The 18,569-nt window shown below is 37.2% G+C and overlaps 1 long non-coding RNA gene across 1 annotated transcript in view; it reads right to left on the minus strand.

The window, feature by feature from the left end:
- The window catches only part of LOC112423704 (uncharacterized), a 286,260-nt gene that overhangs the window by 71,657 nt on the left and 196,034 nt on the right, over positions 1 to 18,569 (minus strand). The window contains exon 2 of the long non-coding RNA XR_011612255.1: positions 13,990 to 14,084. This is a non-coding gene — a long non-coding RNA (uncharacterized lncRNA). The remainder of the gene's footprint in view (positions 1 to 13,989; positions 14,085 to 18,569) is intronic.

Consider the following 18,569-nt stretch of genomic DNA (forward strand, 5'->3'; position numbering starts at 1 on the left):
ACTTACAAATTCCTCAGATAAGGAGTTTTGTCTCTGTCTGGCCTGTCTGATGATCACCAGGTGATCTTTGCTCTCCTCAATAACAGAAAATATCTGTTAGGCACATTACCTCACAGTAGACAACATATAAATAAGTTAATGTGGCATGATTCCTATTTATTGGTAAACTATAAAAGAAAAACAAACAAGTACATAAAATTCTGCTCTCTATTTATATTCAGTCCTGGTCTGTGTCCACATTTCTCTCTCTACCATATGTACACATCAAACTAAATGAAAGCAAATATCAGGAAAAAACTAATATAATTGTTACAGCAAAGACAATATTAGCTCAATGTGTTCATTTTGACTGTGTATGTCCTAATACTTGATAAATACAAAGAAAGTATTAAACATTTGAATAACTATAACTAGTGAGTAGTTCATGAGCCATTCACTAAAGTCCTTTAACCCTCACATGCCATGCACCATGATTGAGGCTGGGGATAAAATAGTGAACCATAAGATCAAGGTCCTTTCTTATCACTTATCTCAAAGATAGTAATAAGAACTGTAAGAAAAATGAAGTAGAATAAAATTAGAAGAACTCACAAATAAGAAGGAACAAGTAGTGTGTATGTGGTCGGGGAAAGCCCTTCTGAGGAGGTGACAAATTAGGTTAAAAGCTGACTGATGAGAGGCTCTATCCATGAAATGACTTGAGAGCAGAGCATTCCTGATAGACAGAAAGGCAGATGCAAAGGTGTGGCTTGTTGGAGGAAGAGAAAGAAAGGCAGCATGGTTAATTTCGGTGAACACACACCTCTGAACTAACTGATGCATGCCTTCTGTCAATCCAATCAAAACAACCTAAACAGATCGATCTGATCAGTAGCTACACACACAATTTACTTTAGGGTTCCTTCCCCTTGGGATACAACATAGATTCAGGATGGGAAACTTGGTGTAGAATAGGTTTACTGGATAGCCATGGTCCTTTATGATAAAACCCTGCTTATTCTTCTTTAGAGGCTTATGAGCTGTCTTTAAATCTTGACTCTTAAAATAGTGTCTTTGTAAAAAGTCTGCAGAGATGAATATCAACACTTGGCACGCCATCTGCATAGAGCTAATTATATACACTTGTTATTTGTCACTATAAGATATTTCAGAATGAAATGTGCAAACCATCTGCCAACAACTTTATTCACATTTCTTGGATCATCAACAAGAAACCTTATACTTCTCCCCACCCTTCCCCCACCCCCAGAGAACACAAATTGTAATGTGCCCAAGGTGGGTAGATGAAAAATTCTAAAAATGGCTTTGGCATGTACCAGAAAATAGGAGGTATTTTCAGTAGAATGTTCTAGAATCATTTGTATCTATCAGTCTGCCGTGTGTCCTTGATACAGTGTTATACAAATCAAACCTAACTCTCCAAGTGTCAGACCGACACCAGTGCTTTTAGCATTGTTTACATGATTGTTGGGTAAGGAAGAACAAAGAATCTATGAGCTTAAAATAAGTTGCAGTTTGCCATTTGATTATGTAAATATGTGGCTGCATGATCCCCAAATTCTCCAAATCACATTTTATGCACAAAGACAAAACCAGCTTTTGTGTCTTGAAAAACAGGTGCACAATTATCGCTGCAAAGAAAAAGAGAGTCATTTGCAGTGATTTTTTGGGGAAATGATTGAGCAATTACAGACATACATACTAATTTTGTTTCACCCTTTGACCATCTTCTATTTGCAAAATGCATAGGCTTTTTCTCTCTCTTTGATAAGAGAAAGAAGCTGCAGAAACAAAGATAAGGAAGTTGGACAATTTATGCTGCTGCCAGTGGAAATCAACCTGGCACCACTTGTACAAGCATTTTTCAGAGTACTGGCCATGTCTGAGCATTTAATAAAATACCCAGGTAGTTTAATTCATCTCTTACTGATATGACTTGTCTGAACACGCCCACAGAAATCCAGGGATTCAATATTTTTTGCAACATGTATAATTTTTAATTGTACTTTCTAGTAGTCCATCTGGAAATAAATTAAGAGGTGAAGGAGAAAGACTAAAACACCCTATATTTCAATTTGCAAATTTGACTCACTTTCTTTCTACCTGTGGTTTGCTCAAGGCCAAAAGGGCCACATATTTGTTGTCACATAAGATTAGAACTTGGACAATTCTAAAAGGCAAAAAAGAAATGTCATTCTTTACTACTTGGACTTGTTTCACCAGTTGAATACTATTTTCACTACCTGAGTCACTTTCAACGTTTGAACTCTGAAAAATTTCCAGGATTGCAAATATAATTAAAACTATACAAAGTTAAATTTATATTTCCCAAATTAAAATTTTATAAATAAAGCTGGCCTAAATGTATACATCTAAAATGTTTATACATACATATATATATGCATGCATATCTGCTCACATGGACACACACGGTCATCTTTATATATATATCTTAAGGATCAGATGAAAAATCTCTAATTGTAGAAAACTATTTTGCATAATTTGAAATCACTGAAATGTCAATCACCTTTAACAAGTATCCCATTAAAACTACTTGGGAGATTTTCAAGTATAGATAATTTTATTCCAATAAATAATTTGATAGGGCTACTGTTAAACCATTAGAATAGAAACACTTGGCATAAATGAGTTACAGTCAAATACTAGAAATATCATAATATCAATAAGATAGAAAAATATATCTGAATATTAATTCTAGATTGTACTAAATAATGATAAATGTCCTGATGTAAAGGGTACATGAATCAACATTACTTGGAGAAAAGGCTCAAAGCATATACCGTTATACTGCATCCTTGGCCATTTCATTTATCAAGTCCGTGAATGCTTTGAATAAGAAAAAAGTGATTTGCTTATTATTTGCTAATAAAAAGAATCTGAAAAACAGCCAACACATGAGTGAATTGAAATTAAAAAGAGCAGCATGAAATGATGGGCCAAATTTATGAAAAATAAAATTATATAGATGAATACAGTCTAGATTTTATCAAAACTATGCGAGCATAAGCACAGGATAGGGAAGATGGTCTGGAATCTTTGCTCTACCACTTACTCATTGCATGAACTGGAGCAAGTTGCTTAACCTCTTTGTGTTTCCATTTATTCATCCACAAAACGGGTATAATAAAAACAGTACTGATCTTTTATGAATGTTGTCAGATTAAATGACCTTAAAGAATTAGCAGTCACAGACTCAACTCTCAATGAAAGTTAATTACTATTGTGTTTGTTTTTTAAAAAGAGCTGTATTGCCTGAAAGCTCAATGTGAATCAACAGTGTGATGAGACAGCCAAAATATATTGACCTTGGACTGCATTTAAAGAAATAAAATATCAAGACTGAGAAGTCTATGGGAATATTGACAAATGATCATTCAGCCCCTGGCCACACTCTTCCCCTCCTGGTGCCTCTGCCTTCTGCTGTCTGTCTCTTTCCTCTGTTTTTCTATGTTCATCTCTTTTATACATGTTTCTCTCCCTATCTTGCTCTTTCACTCTTTCTATGCCACTTCTCTTCTGTCCTTTAGAGGAAACCTCAATATTCCTGAGTGCATCTAGGGGAGAGCAAAAACTCCTCTTGACACACTCTTCCTTCTTCTCTGGTGAAGGCAGGAAGTGGGAAAATGGAATGGCCACTCTATAAACAGAGACCACCAGGCAGAGGGAGGAAAAACTCTGAAGAGCCACACAGGCTGCTGTCAATAACATCCAAGTCAGACAGTTTAAACCAAGCTTCTGCAGTTTAGCAGGGAACAAGAAGACTCAGTGGAGCAATTACAGGGAAGAAGATATTTCGATTAAAAATAGATATACTTTTGGCCGGGCGCGGTGGCTCACGCCTGTAATCCCTGCACTTTGGGAGGCCGAGATGGGCAGATCACGAGGTCAGGAGATCGAGACCATCCTGGCTAACACGGTGAAACCCCGTCTCTACTAAAATACAAAAAAAAAAAATTAGCCGGGCGCGGTGGCGGGCGCCTGTAGTCCCAGCTACTTGGGAGGCTGAGGCAGGAGAATGGCGCGAACCCGGGAGGCGGAGCTTGCAGTGAGCCGAGATGGTGCCACTGCACTCCAGCCTGGGCAACAGAGTGAAGACTCCGCCTCAAAAAAAAAAAAAAAAAAAAAAAAAAAAAAAGATATACTTTTTACCTAAAATTTTCTAGAATTAAGAATAGTATCCTCATGAAACAGTAAATTTTCTCTCACTCAAAAGTTTGAGAAGAGGCCAGAGAGCCTATAATTATATGTAATCATGACAGCTGGACTCAAGCATCCTTGAAAAGGCTTGTTGTCAAGTTAACTGTGCTTAGAGACAAAATCACTGACTTTGTATATGCTGTGACTTGAAGTGCAATATAGACCCTCCAATGAAACAGACAAGTATTAACAAACATAATTTTGACTCCAAAATGGAACAAGACTTGGATTGTTCCATTGGATCAAGACTTTGAAAGCTCTTGTCAAAATGGAAAATATTGTCCAGCTGTTGCAGGAAGTCAGGGACCCAAACGGAGGGACCGGCTGAAGTCACGGCACAAGAACACAAATTGTTAAGATTTAATGAACATTTACCAGTTCCCAAATAATAACTTTCATAATTTCTTATGCCTGTCTTACTTTAATCTCTTAATCCTGTTATCTTTGTAAGCTGAGGATGTATATCACCTCAGGGCCACTATGATAATTGGGTTAACTGGACAAATCGATTGTAAAACATGTGTGTTTGAACAACATGAAATCAGTTCACCTTGAAAAAGAACAGAATAACAGCAACTTTCAGGGAATAAGGGAAGATAACCATAAGGTCTGACTGCCTGAGGGGTCGGGCAAAATAGAGCCATATTTTTCTCCTCGCAGAGAGCCTATAAACAGACATGCAAGTAGGGAAGATATTGCTAAATTCTTTTCCTAGCAAGGAATATTAACAATTAATACCCTGGGGAAGGAATTCATTCCTGGGGGGAGGTCTATAAATGCCCACTCTGGGAGCATCCATCTTACGCAGTTGAGATAAGGACTGAAATACGCCCTGGCCTCCTGCAGTACCCTCAGGCTTACTAGGGTGAGGAAAAACCCTGCCCTGGTAAATTTGAGGTCAGACCCAGTTCTCTGCTCTCGAACCCTGTTTTCAGTTGTTTAAGATGTTAATCAAGACAATACATGCACCGCTGAACATAGACCCTTATGAGTAATTCTGCTTTTGCCCTTTGTCTTGTGATCTTTCTTTTTACCCTTTGCCCTGTGATCTTTGCTTTTGCCCTTTGCCTTGTGATCCTTGTTGGGCTCTTATCAGGAGTTTCTGATTTTGCCCTTAGAAGTATGTGATCTTTGTTCTCCCTTTTGCCCTTTGAAGCATGTGATCTTTGTGATGTAGCTACTCCCTGTTCTTGCACCCCCTCACCTTTTGAAATCCTTAATAAAACTTGCTGGTTTTAAGGCTCAGGTAGGTATCACAGTCCTACCGATATGTGATGTCACCCCTGGAGGCCCAGCTATAAAATTCCTCTCTTTGTACTCTTTTTCTTTATTTCTCATCTGGCCAACACTTATGGAAAATAGAAAAAACCGACGTTGAACTATTGGGGGTGGGTTTTCCCAATATCCAGCAGGGGTTATTTTTTAATCATCATTATTTTATTGTGAATTTATTTCCAAACTGGGCAATGGAACATATATATGAGATAAAATAGACTTCATTTTATGTGTAAAATAGGCAACTGGAGAGAAGCTATGAATAATAAACTCCACTGGTGTATGTACTTCCTTTTGCTTCTATGTCTTTTGATTTAGGAAGGCATTGCTTATTTATGTGATAGAATGACAAACCTCTGCAAAATTTCTATGTCATATACTGATCACCAATTACTTGACCCCACAGATATGAGAAAAAATGCACATAACTAAAATGTTGCCATTGTCAATATACTCAATATTATTGCTTTGCTAAGCATGTCAAAAAGAAAAGAAAAACTCATTCTTCACTATTATTTGCAACCTAAGTGCAATTGTCAATGCTATTTAAGGATAAAATATAAATATAAAAGGAAAGGGGGAATATAAACTCAGTATCCAAAATATAACTACTTCTGACACAGATTTTTTTTAAAAGCACTTGATGTATTTGTTACAGATACACTCACCTTGAAATTTTACTACCTACTTGCTAATGAGGATATAAAAATTACTTATTTTATATAATGGCTTAGGAAACAGGATTTTTTTTCAACAACATAACATTCATCATGGAAGTCAGTAGTTGGCTTAAACTGCATTTTTTTCCCCTCACTTGCCATTTAGAAAACTAAAAGAGCAAACATTCCAAGAGAGAAAGATGTTTGAGAGCAGGGACACAGCTCTAGGACACTCCAATATCCTCTCCTTGTTTCTTTAGAATAGCAAGCTACTAAAGAAAGAGTTTTTCAGGCGGAATTTTGAGAGATCAAGTTTGAAGATGTGTCAGTGCAGAAGAGAACACACACTGTGCGAGCAACAAGTTATACAGATAAAAAGTAAAGCAGATAAGACCAGGTGCGGTGACTCACGCCTGTAATCCCAGCACTTTGGGAGGCCGAGGCAGGTGGATCACGTTAGGTCAGAGGTTTGAGACCAACCTGGCCAACATGGTGAAACCTCGTCACTACTACAAATACAAAACTTAACTGGGCATGGTGGCGTGCGCCTGTAATCCCAGCTACTGAGGAGGCTGAGACATGAGAATCTCTTCAACCCAGGAAATGGAGGTTGCACTGAGCTGAGATCCCACCGCTGCACTCCAGCCTAAGTGATGGAGTGAGATTCTGTCTCAAACAACAACAAAAAGAGTAATGCAGATAAAAGGTCAGAGATGAATTTTGAAGATGCATTGAACAGGTAGAAGAGAAAGTGTGTGACAGAGACAAGAGAAAGAACGTACAGAGATGGTTTAAATAGAGAAGAAAAGGAAGTCAAACATGTTACCCATCATGCTGTTACATTTTACTGTGCCCAGTGTAAGGTCATGAGGAATATCTTGAGTAGTTCCCAGGAGTTCAGTATTTTTATTTTGTTCCTGCAACCTATCATTTCATTTTGTTCAGAACATACAACTGAACTTTTCTAAGATAACTGATGATGAAACTTTTAAAGCCTTGGAACTTTGAATTATTGCCATAAGCCTGATCCTGCCTCTTCCACACATGGTGGTACTGGAATGTATCTTTTATTTCTTTGATCCCAAAGGTCATTCTGCAAATTCCTAAATCTAACATCAAAGGAAAGGAGAAACTGGTGGATTCTTTTTTTGACTTTAGCAATAATTTCATAAGTTTCATTTTGCCTTTTTTTCCTCCCACAATAAAATTGAACAGGACACACTTACTAAATCTTCTGTCAACCCAGGAAAACAGGTCCTGCCACACACTAAGCTTTTGGGTTACAAGAGCAAGCAGTCAAAAATCCTGAAAGAGACATGGTTCTTCTCACCACCAAAACCATGTGATTTGGGGAAAGTTATTTCCCCTCTCTGGGTTTCTGTTCTGTCCACTGAAAAGTAGAAATCCTTAATTTGGTGCCTGCTAATGTCTTTCATATTTTTTAAATTATGTTATTCTATAAAACAGGGTGACAAAATAATGATTTCTAAAAAACTGTCATTTCATTCAATTCTTATTTGACTTAGTTCTTTATAATGTACATATTTAATGTTTTAATACATATTTAAACAGTTTATATTGTAATCCTAACTTTTTTCTGACTTTTAATGAATCCAATTCTACTTTGCTGTCATGAGAAGAGTTATGGCACAACTGCTCTACCGAAGTGAAAGATATTAGTTTGTTGAAAAACACACACACACACACCCCAAACCTATTATTTCTTCCCATCAAAAATAATTTCTTTGATGACAAAGGGTGGGAAGGAGATAATGTCATCATAATCAGTCAATAATGTATGTTATAGTATAAAGAAAAACAGATCTCAAGAAAAATGGATCTCAAAAAATATGCACTAGTTTTTAGCAATTAAAAAACATAGTGTAAATATTGGCTATTTTTAAAAGGCAAGACTGAGCTTGGGTTATCTATAAATGTGTACCAAAAACAAATGATTCCTTTAAATAAGTGTAATTCTCTCAGCCACAAATGATCATACTATGGGAAGTGTAAGCATAGTCTTATAGCAATTACCTGTGGAAAATTCTACCAAATTCTAGAGTATCAGAATTTTGCAGAGTCAAATGACACCCCAGTCTTCAGATTATGAAAACAAGTTAACCCACTGACTTGATACCCAGGAAACATCTGGAGAAATCACTAAACATGAAAGTTTACTCACCCTTAGAAAAGACTATAATGATCTGATGAACCACCAGAGTGATGGCTTATGCCAAATTATACGAGTACCACGCTGTTTTTATGACTATGGCCTTTTAATGTAATTTGAAGTCGGGTAATGTGATGCCTCTGGATTTGTTCTTTTTCCTTAGTCTTGCTTTGGCTATGTGGGCTCTTTTTTTAGGATTGCTTTTTTTTCATTCTGTGAAGAATGATAGTGCTATTTTGATGGCAATTGCATTGCTTTTGACAGTATGGTCATTTTTACAATATTGATTCTAACTATCCCTGAGCATGAGATGTGTTACCATTTGTGTCGTCTATGATTTATTTCAGCACTGTTTTGTAGTTTTCCTTGTAGAAGTCTTTCACATCCTTGGTTAGGTATATTCTTAAGTTGTTTATTTTTTGTTTTGTTTTGTTTTGTTTTTCACCTATTGTAAAAGGGGTTGAGTTCTTAATTTGATTCTCAGCTTGGTTGCTGTTGGTGTATAGCAGTGCTACTGATTTGTGTGCATTAACCTTGTGTCCTGAAAGTTTTCTGAATTCATTTGTCAGCTCTAGGAACGTTTTGGATGAGTCTTTAGGATTTTCTAGGTATATGATCATATCACTGACAAACAGCAGCAGTTTGACTTCATCTTTACCAGTTTGGATGCCCTTTATTTCTTTCTTCTGTCTGATTGCTCTGACTAGGACTTTCAGGGGAAATGCTTTCAACTTTTCCTCATTCAGTATATGTTGGCTATGGGTTTGTTATAGATGGTTTTTATTACCTTAAGGTATGTAACTCCAGTGCTGATTTTGCTGACGGTTTTAGTCATAAAGCAATGCTGGATTTTCTCAAATGCTTTCCTGCATCTATTGAGATGATTGTGTGATTTTTGTTTTCACTTCTGTTTATGTTGTATATCACATTTATTGACTTGCAGATGTTAAACTATCCCTGTATCCCTGGTATAAAACCCATTTGATCATGAAGGATTATCTTTTTGATATGCTGTTGGATTCAGATAGCTAGTATTTTGTTGAGGATTTTTGCATCTATGTTCATTAGGGATATTGGTCTGCAGTTATATTTTTTTGTTATGTCCTCCCTGGTTTAGGTATTAGGGTGATACTGGCTTCATAGAATCATTTAGGGAGGATTCTCTCTTCATCTTTTGGAATAGTCTCAGTAGGACTGGTACCAATTCCTCTTTGAATGTCTGATAGAATTCAGCTGTGAATCCATCTGGTCCTAGACTTTCGTTGTTGTTGGCAATTGTTTTTTATTGCCATTTCAATCTCGCTACTTGTTATTGGTCTGTTCAGAGTTTCTATTTCCTCCTGATTTAATCTAGGAGGGTTGTATATTTCCAGGAATTTATCCATCTCTAGGTTTTCTAATTCGTACACATAAAGGTGTTCACAGTAGCCTTGAATGATCTTTTGCATTTATATAGTATCAGTTGTAATATCTCCCATTTCATTTCTAATTGAGCTTATTTGGATCTTCTCTCTTTTCTTGGTTAATATTGCTAATGGTCTTTCAATTTTATCTTTTCAAAGAACTTGCTTTTTGTTTCACTTATCTTTTGTATTGTTTTGTTTCAGTTTCATTTAGTTCTGCTCTGATCTTGATTATTTCTTTTCTTCTGCTAGGTTTAGGTTTGTCGTGTTGTTGTTTCTCCAGTTCCTTGAGGTTTGACCATAGATTGTCTATTTGTGCTCTTTCAGACTTTTTGATGCAGACATTTAATCTTACAAACTTTCCTCTTAGCAGCGCTTTTGCTGTATCCCAGTGGTTTTGATAGGTTTTGTCACTATGATTGTTCAAATAATTTCTTAAATTTTTAACCTCATTTGATTGTTGACCCCAAAATCATTCAGAAGCAAGTTATTTATTTTCTATGAATTTGCATGGGTTTGAGGGTTCCTTTTGGAGTTGATTTCCAATTTTATTCCACTGTGGACTGACAGAATCCTTGATGTAATTTTGATTTCCTTAAATTTATCGAGATTTGGTTTTTGGCCTATCATATGGCCTATCTTGGAGAATGTTCCATGTGCTGATGAATAGATCACCTGAAATTGTTGGGTAGACTGTTCTGTAAATATCTGTTAAGCCCATTTACTCTTGGGTATAGTTTAAGTTCACTGTTTCTTTGTTGGCTTTCTGGCTTGATGACCTGTGTAGTGCTGTCAGTGAAGTACTGAAGTCCCCCACTATAATTGTGTTTCTGTCTATCCCATTTCTTAGGTCTAGTAGTAATTGTTTTATAAATTTGGGAGCTCCAATGATACATGCATATATATTTAGGATTGTGATATTCTCCTGTTTAACTAGTATTTTTATCTTTATATAATGTCTCTCTTTGTCATTTTTAACTATTCTTTGAAATCTGTTTGTCTGATGTAAAAATAGCTACTCTAGCTTGCTTTTGGTGTTCATTTGCAAGGAATATCTTTTCCACTCCTTTGCCTTAAGTTTATATGAGTCCCTATGCATCAGGTGAGTCTCTTGAAGACAGCAGATACTTTATTGATAAATTCTTATCCACTCTGCCATTCCATATCTTTTAGGTGGAGCATTTAGGCCATTTACATTAAATGTTAATATTGACATGTGAGGTACTATTTTATTCATTGTGCTATTTGCTGCCTGAATACCTTCTTTTGTTTCATTGCGTTATAGGTCCTGTGAAATTTAGGTTTTAAGGAGCTTCTATTTTGCTGTATTTTGAGGATTTGTTTCAAGATTTAGAGCTCCTGCTAGCAATTCTTGTAGTGCTGGCTTGGTAGTGGAGAATTCTCTCAGTGTGTTTGTCTGAAAAAGACTATCTTTCCTTCATTTATGAAGCTTAGTTTCACTGGATACAAAATTCTTGACTGATAATTGTTTTATTAAAGTAGACTAAAGATAGGACCCCAATCCCTGCTGGCTTGTATGGTTTCTGCTGGTGTTACTCTAATAGACAAGAAAATAGATTTTACTTATAGGTTATCTGATGCTTTTGCCTCACAGCTCTTAAGATTTCTTCGTCTTGACTTTAGATAACCTGATGACCATGTGGTTTGTGTGATAATCATCACATGGGTGTTCTTCAAGCTTCTTGTATTTGGACATCTAGATCTCCTGAAAGGCCAGGGAAGTTTTCCTCAATTATTCCCTCAAATAAGATTTCCAGGCTTTTAGCTATCTCTTATTCCTCAAGAACACCAATTTTTCTTAGGGTTGGTCATTTAGCATAACTGCAAACTTCTTGGAGGCATTGTTCATTTTATAAAATTATTTTTTCTTTGTCTTTGTCATACTGGGTTAATTTGAAAGCTTTATTTTCGAGCTCTAAAATTCTTCCTTCTACTTGATCAATTCTATTGTTGAAATTTTCCACTGTATTTTGCATTCCTCTAAGTGTGCCTTTCTTTTCCAGAAGTTGTGGTTATTTTTAAGTTATGATATCTGTTTCTCTGGAGACTTTTTTCATCCATATCCTGTATTATTTTTTAAATTTCTTTAAGTTGGTTTTCACCTTTCCCTGGTGCTTCCATGAGTAGCGTAAAAATCGATCCTCTGAATACTTTCCCTGGCAATTCAGAGATTTCTTATTGGTTTGGATCCATTGCTAGTGAGCTAGTGTGATATTTTGGGGGTGTTATAGAATTTGTTTTGTCCTATTACCACAATTGTTTTTCTGATTCCTTCTCATTTCAGTAAACTATGCCAGAGGAAATACATGGGACTCAAGAGCTGCTGTTCAGATTCTTTTGTCCCAGGGTGGCATCCCTTGATTTGGTGCTTTCCCCCTTCACCTAGGGATAAGGCTTCCTGAGAGCAGGACTGCAGTGATTTTCATTGCTTTTCTGTGTCTAGCCACCCAGCAGAGCTACCAGACTCTGGGCTTACAGTGGAAAGTGTCTGCAGAGTCCTGTGATGTGATCCATCTTCAGGTCTCTCAGCGATGGATACAAACACCTGTTCTGGTGGAGGTAGCAGCGTCGTGAAGTAAACTCTGTTAGAATCCTTGGTTGTAGTTTTCTTTAGTGCACTGGTTTTCTCAGACGCTGCTTATGCTAGAAGTGAAGCTGTCACATAGACAGACTCAGGATTTCTGATCAGCCAGGATGTTACAGGCAGTGGTATTAGCTGTTGTTTTCTCCCGTCTTGGAGCAGGGTTGTTCTGTTGTAAGTTGCTGTAATGGCTTTAGTTGGTTGGCCTCCGGCCAGGAGGTGGCACTTTCTTTTTTTTTTTTTTTTTTTTTTTTTTTTTTTGAGACGGAGTCTCGCTCTGTTGCCCAGGCTGGAGTGCAGTGGCCGGATCTCAGCTCACTGCAAGCTCCGCCTCCCGGGTTCCCGCCATTCTCCTGCCTCAGCCTCCCGAGTAGCTGGGACTACAGGCGCCCGCCACCTCGCCCGCTAGCTTTTTGTATTTTTTAGTAGAGAGGGGGTTTCACCCTGTTAGCCGGGATGGTCTCGATCTCCTGACGTCGTGATCCGCCCGTCTCGGACTCCCAAAGTGCTGGGATTACAGGCTTGAGCCGAGGTGGCACTTTCAAGAGAGAATCAGTTGCGGTAACATGGAGGGATACAAGTTTCCCCTAAGGTCACCTGGATAAGTATTCAGGTTGCTCAGGTGATGAGTGGGGCCACAGAGCTCCCAGAGTTTATGTTTTCTGTCTTCAGCTACCAGGATGGGTAGAGAAAGACCATCAGGTGGGGCAGGGTTAAGCATTCCTGAGCTCAGACTCTCCTTGGGTGGGGCTTGCTGGGCCACTGTGAGGGATTGGGAGGTTGATTCTCAGGCCAGTGGAGTTATGTTCCAAGGGGTAGCATGGCTGCCTCTGCTGTTTTGCATAGTTTGCCAGAGAAGTGGGGAAAGCTGGCAGTGAGGTGCCTCACCCAGCTCCCCCAGATTCTGCCCAGGAAAATTGAGGCTTAGCTGAAATTATGACAAAGTTCCAATGGAAGTCTGCTCCCTGTGGCCCTTCCCCAAATCTATTGGCTGCTCTCCCCAAGGACCCCTGTGAGATAAAGTCAGAAATGGCTTGCCTGGGCTTCCCTCAGGAACAGAAATGCCTACAGGACACTTCCCACTGCTTCTTCTACTTTTGTATCTCACTCAGCTCTCTAAATTTGTTTCAGCTCTAAGGTAAGTTTAAATCCTTCTCCCAAGATCTAGATTTTCAGGTTCCCCAGAGAAGATGTGTGTTTGGAGGTGGCCATTTCCCCTCTCACACTTTGGGCACTCACAGTTTTTCAGCTGTCTCACAGAATTTTCTTTTGGGTTTCCTGGTATGTTCATACAGTGGTTATTGAAGCAACAGTTCATGATATTAGTCTCTACACACTGTTCTGTCTGTTTGATTGAGAGCTGCAAGTTAGTCCTGCCTCCTATATGCCATTTTTCTAGTTATTATAAAGAAAAGGGGCTTCTTTGGATTCTTTTTTTCTTTTTCTTTTCTTTTTTTTTTTTTTTGAGACAGAGTCTTACTCTGTCACCCAGGCTGGAGTCCAGTGGCATAATCTCAGCTCACTGCAACCTCCGTCTCCTGGGTGCAAGCAATGCTCCTGCTTTACTTGTTTTAAAGTAGCAATTACTAAACAGTATGGGTTGACAGAGTAAGAGAAAACAAACCAATGGCAAAAAGAAAAATCCTAGAAACAAACACATACATACGTGAACTCTTCATTGATACCAAAAGTGACATTGTGGAGCCATGGGCAAGGGTGGTCTTTTCAACAAATGATACTGGGATAAGTGGATATCCCTGTAAGAAGAAAATATAACTTTACTCCTCCATTCTAACATACAAAAAAAAAAAAAAAAAAAAAAAAAGTCAGGTGGATTTGAGACCAAAATGATAAAGCTTTTAGAAGAGTAGAGGATCCTACAAAGTTTACAGGGAAAGGAAACATTTTTGTTTTCATTTTTAACAGAAAACAAGAAGCACTAGCTATTAAAGGTGAAGATAGATATTTTTGGCTATGTTAACATTATGTATCAACGGAGTGGAATAACAAGTCATAGAATAGAAATGGTATTTGCAACTCATAGAGTTAATTTTAAAAGTGCAAAGGCAGAATATAGACACCACACAGTAGAATATATTTATCGAAATGGCCAACAGTCAAATTAAAAATTGATTGTCTTCATTTTTCATCAGAGAAATGCAAATTAAAACCATAATTATACATCACTATACACCCACCAGAAATATCTAATTAAAAAGAGTGACAGTGTAAGTGCTGGCAAGGATGAGGAGAGATGGGTACCCTCAAAAAGCTTGGTGTTATCCACTAAAGCTGAAGACATCCTCTATGACCTAGCAATTTCATTCCTATGTATAAACTCAACCAAAATTCATTCACAAGCACCGAGAGATAGATAAAAGGATTTGCATAGAAGATTCATTATTCGGCCGGGCGCGGTGGCTCAAGCCTGTAATCCCAGCACTTTGGGAGGCCGAGACGGGCGGATCACTAGGTCAGGAGATCGAGACCATCCTGGCTAACACGGTGAAACCCCGTCTCTACTAAAAAATACAAAAAACTAGCCGGGCGAGGTGGCGGGCGCCTGTAGTCTCAGCTACTCAGGAGGCTGAGACAGGAGAATGGCCCGAACCCAGGAGGCGGAGCTTGCAGTGAGCTGAGATCCGGCCACTGCACTCCAGCCTGGGCAACAGAGCGAGACTCCGTCTCAAAAAAAAAAAAAAAAAAAAAAAGAAGATTCATTATTCACAGCCAAAAGCTTCACTCAATTCAAATGTTCAAAAATTGATTAATGTAATTGTACATATTCAACAGAAAACTGTAACAGTAATGAGAATGAACAGACAGTAGTTACATGTAAAAATATAGCTGAATCTTATAAATGTAATGTTAAGCAAAGAACCCATATGTAAAAAGAGCACTCATTACAGATATCAATTTATGTAATTTTTCTTTATATGTGTTTTATTTATACCACAAACAGGTTTTTTTTGAAGTCACACTATTAATACAATAACGTTTATGATCACACATGTGCCAGAAGTCTAAGGGTTTAATATAAACTGTCTCATTCATTTTTGAAAACAACCCCTATTTTATAGATGAATCACTAGAGGCATTAAAAGGTTAAATAATGTACCATAATGACAAATGATAGTACCAAAAATAGACACAGTCTTGATTATAGAACTGTGTACAGAGTATATAGTCTGTCTTATATGCATCATCTCATTTAATCTTTTTAACTTGCAATGTAGGAGCTCTTATTTCTATCATATATGAGAAAAATGAGCCCTGGGGAGATTCAATCAAACACTTAGGGTCACAAAGCTACGAGTAGCCCAGGCCTCTACCAGCTACACTACACTGCCTTCATTTAGTAAAACAAAGAGGAAACTTTTCATTTTTTATTCTATACAAGTCCACTGAAATAAATTAGCATCCTGGCTTATACCAAGTAATTTGGTGAACGAAACACGCTATACTGAGTCATTCAACCCGGTTATTCAAAAAATAAGGTGTATCTCTGTTTCCTAAATAAGAATTGAGAATTAACATGCAGAAAGCCAGCATCATTTGGTTCTGGCTTTTCATGGCAGCATGTGACTAATGATTTCACATTTGTGATATGGCATTTCTAGGACCTAACCAGAACTAGCTCTGGCAATTAGGAAATCCAGTTTGAAAGAACAGTGCAGAGCAACTAACCAGAGAAACAGTCAGTGGTACTTGTGGGATACAGGTGGCTAATTTCCTCAAAACAGTAGCAGAATCTTGCATTCCCAGTGTCTTTATCATAAACTGCAAATGTGATGAAGGAAACCATGTGGGGAAGGTCTAAGGAAAAGAAGAACTGAGCAGAAAGAAGTAGAGAAAGGGAGCAGGGGTAGTAAAGATACAAAAAGAAAGGGAAAAAATTAAGGTCAAATAATTTCCATTCCTTGGTACAATTAATATAAAAAAAAAGAAAATAGGAAAAAAAAAAAAAAGAAAGAAATAATACCCTTCTGCCTGAGGGGAGAAAAGAAAACCTAGTCAGTGAAAGGGGTGATAAAAGAAATCTCCATTCTGAAGTCTGCATTTGTGGAATCAGACCACATGCTAATGACTCTCAGCATTTAATCACCATTCTTCTAACTTCTCAGTCTGAATTGAAAAATGCCATCCCACATTCAGCATGATGTTGCAATAAAATGACTTCTTCCGGCAACTTGCCTTGTAATTTGGGTGAATTACAATTGGTTTACCCAGTAAAATAATGTGATGCCTGTTGATGATCTAAAAACTTAAAAGCACCATTCACTTGCTTCCCGGCCCTGAAAATAAATGGTTAGCCACCAAATTTATAATTTCAGAAGGGCCTGACTACCACTATTTGAGTCACTACTGCACACAGTAGCTCTGGTAATACTGACATCAAAATATCTAGGGCAAATTTTGAAAACAAGAGGAATTTCATCCAATGTCTCTTCCTTTTGAGCTTCTTTAACTGTACTAACAATCCTTTAATGGGGATTATTAGTCAGAAGGGGATGTCCAGTCTTAGTTATCAGTTTCATGCAGACTCCTTTCAAGAGATTTCCTTCCACCTTTCGCATGTGTCTTATTTGCAAATTCTACCCTGTATTGCTTGTAAATCTGCATTCCCAAAGGAAAAATTGTAAAATTCATATCCTATATTTGTATGAGCACAGAAGTTCAACTGCTTTCTGAAACTAGTAGAATGTTAGAGATACTCTTCATCATTTGAGAAGAGACTCCCAATATTCTCCAAGGGAACTCCAGTAAAGAAGAAATAAAAATCCTTTAAAATACTGTTATGTTCTAAAATATATGAATAGTCTGAAATAGAAAGTAGACACTGAAAAAATTATTTGCATTTGATATCATGAATTTAAAGGAATAACAGTAAGTGATACTTATGATAGTGATTATTAGATAAGTGTTTTCCTGCCTCCACTTGCCCTCTACATTTTCTGCATAATTTCTGTTTAATTTTAAAATACGTATTTTTAAATGCTGACATTTAGGAGTCAGTTTAAGTGACAGTCAATATACTTTGTCTGAAGCAAACAGTTAGAAAAAGTCATACCCAAATTAGTATAAAATAAAATATATCTGCTAATGGAAAGCAAGAGAAGGAGGTAACTTTTGTCAGGTAGAAAATTGCCATCTTCAGAATTCAGAGTAATGGGATACCTAAAATTCTTTGGGTCCACCACAAGAAAACTACTCACATGTATTTCCTGCATTCAAATTTACTAAAGTAGGGAATGGAAAAGGAATCCAATTGAAGAAATAATTTCATGTGTAGTTTGGAGATCGATTTATGTAGACATGTGCTGGGGAAGTAGGAGGGAGGATCTATGTCTTGATATCATTGGTTGTCAAAGGAAGAAAGTAAGAATATTGCTTTTCTGGCTTTATCATAGGCTTTAAGCATCAAAGCAGGCAGCCTAGGGCAGTCAGAACCACAATCAGGTCCACCAGTGCAACAGACTAAAAGAATAGTTTCTAACCAGGTTGTCCTATGGGGTCATTTGGCAATGTCTGGAGACATTTTTAATCAGCATAATTGGAAGGTTATACTGGACTCTAGTGGAGAGAGGCCAAGGATGCTTGTAAATATCCTACAATGCACAAGACAGCCCCCATGACAAAGAGTTATCTGGCCCCAAATGTACCAACATTGAGAAACCCTGGCCTAGGGGAATACCTAGGAGTATGAAAGACAGGCTGCTTAAAATTCGGAACACAATATATTAAACTAGCTGAATAAGATTTGCTTAGAAGTCAAAGGCACATAAAAATTAACTGGGTTATAGTTTAATTGTTGATTTCTATATTTTATGTTAAAGTATATCTCAAAGAAATCAAATACTCTTAATTTACCAAGTGACATTAAAACGAAAAATATTGTGCTGATACAATACCAAAAACATAATTCAAAACCAAAAATCAATTGATAAATTGGACTTCATCAAAATGAAAACTTCCGCTCTTCTTCGAAAAGAAAAAGAGAGCTTCATACTGGAACAAATATTTGCAAAACATGTATCTTATAAAGGATTTGTAGCCAGAATATACAAACAACTCTCAAAATTCAGTAAGATTAAAAAAACTCAATTAAAAAAATGTGTAAAATATTTGAAAAGACATTTCACCAAAGAAGACATACAGATGTCAAAAAGTTACATAAAAAGATGTTCAACACCATTAGTAATTAGGAAAATATAAATTAAAATCATAATGAGGTACCACTT

This window comes from Macaca nemestrina, chromosome 13 (genome assembly GCF_043159975.1).
Source record: "Macaca nemestrina isolate mMacNem1 chromosome 13, mMacNem.hap1, whole genome shotgun sequence".
Classification (NCBI taxonomy): domain Eukaryota; kingdom Metazoa; phylum Chordata; class Mammalia; order Primates; family Cercopithecidae; genus Macaca; species Macaca nemestrina.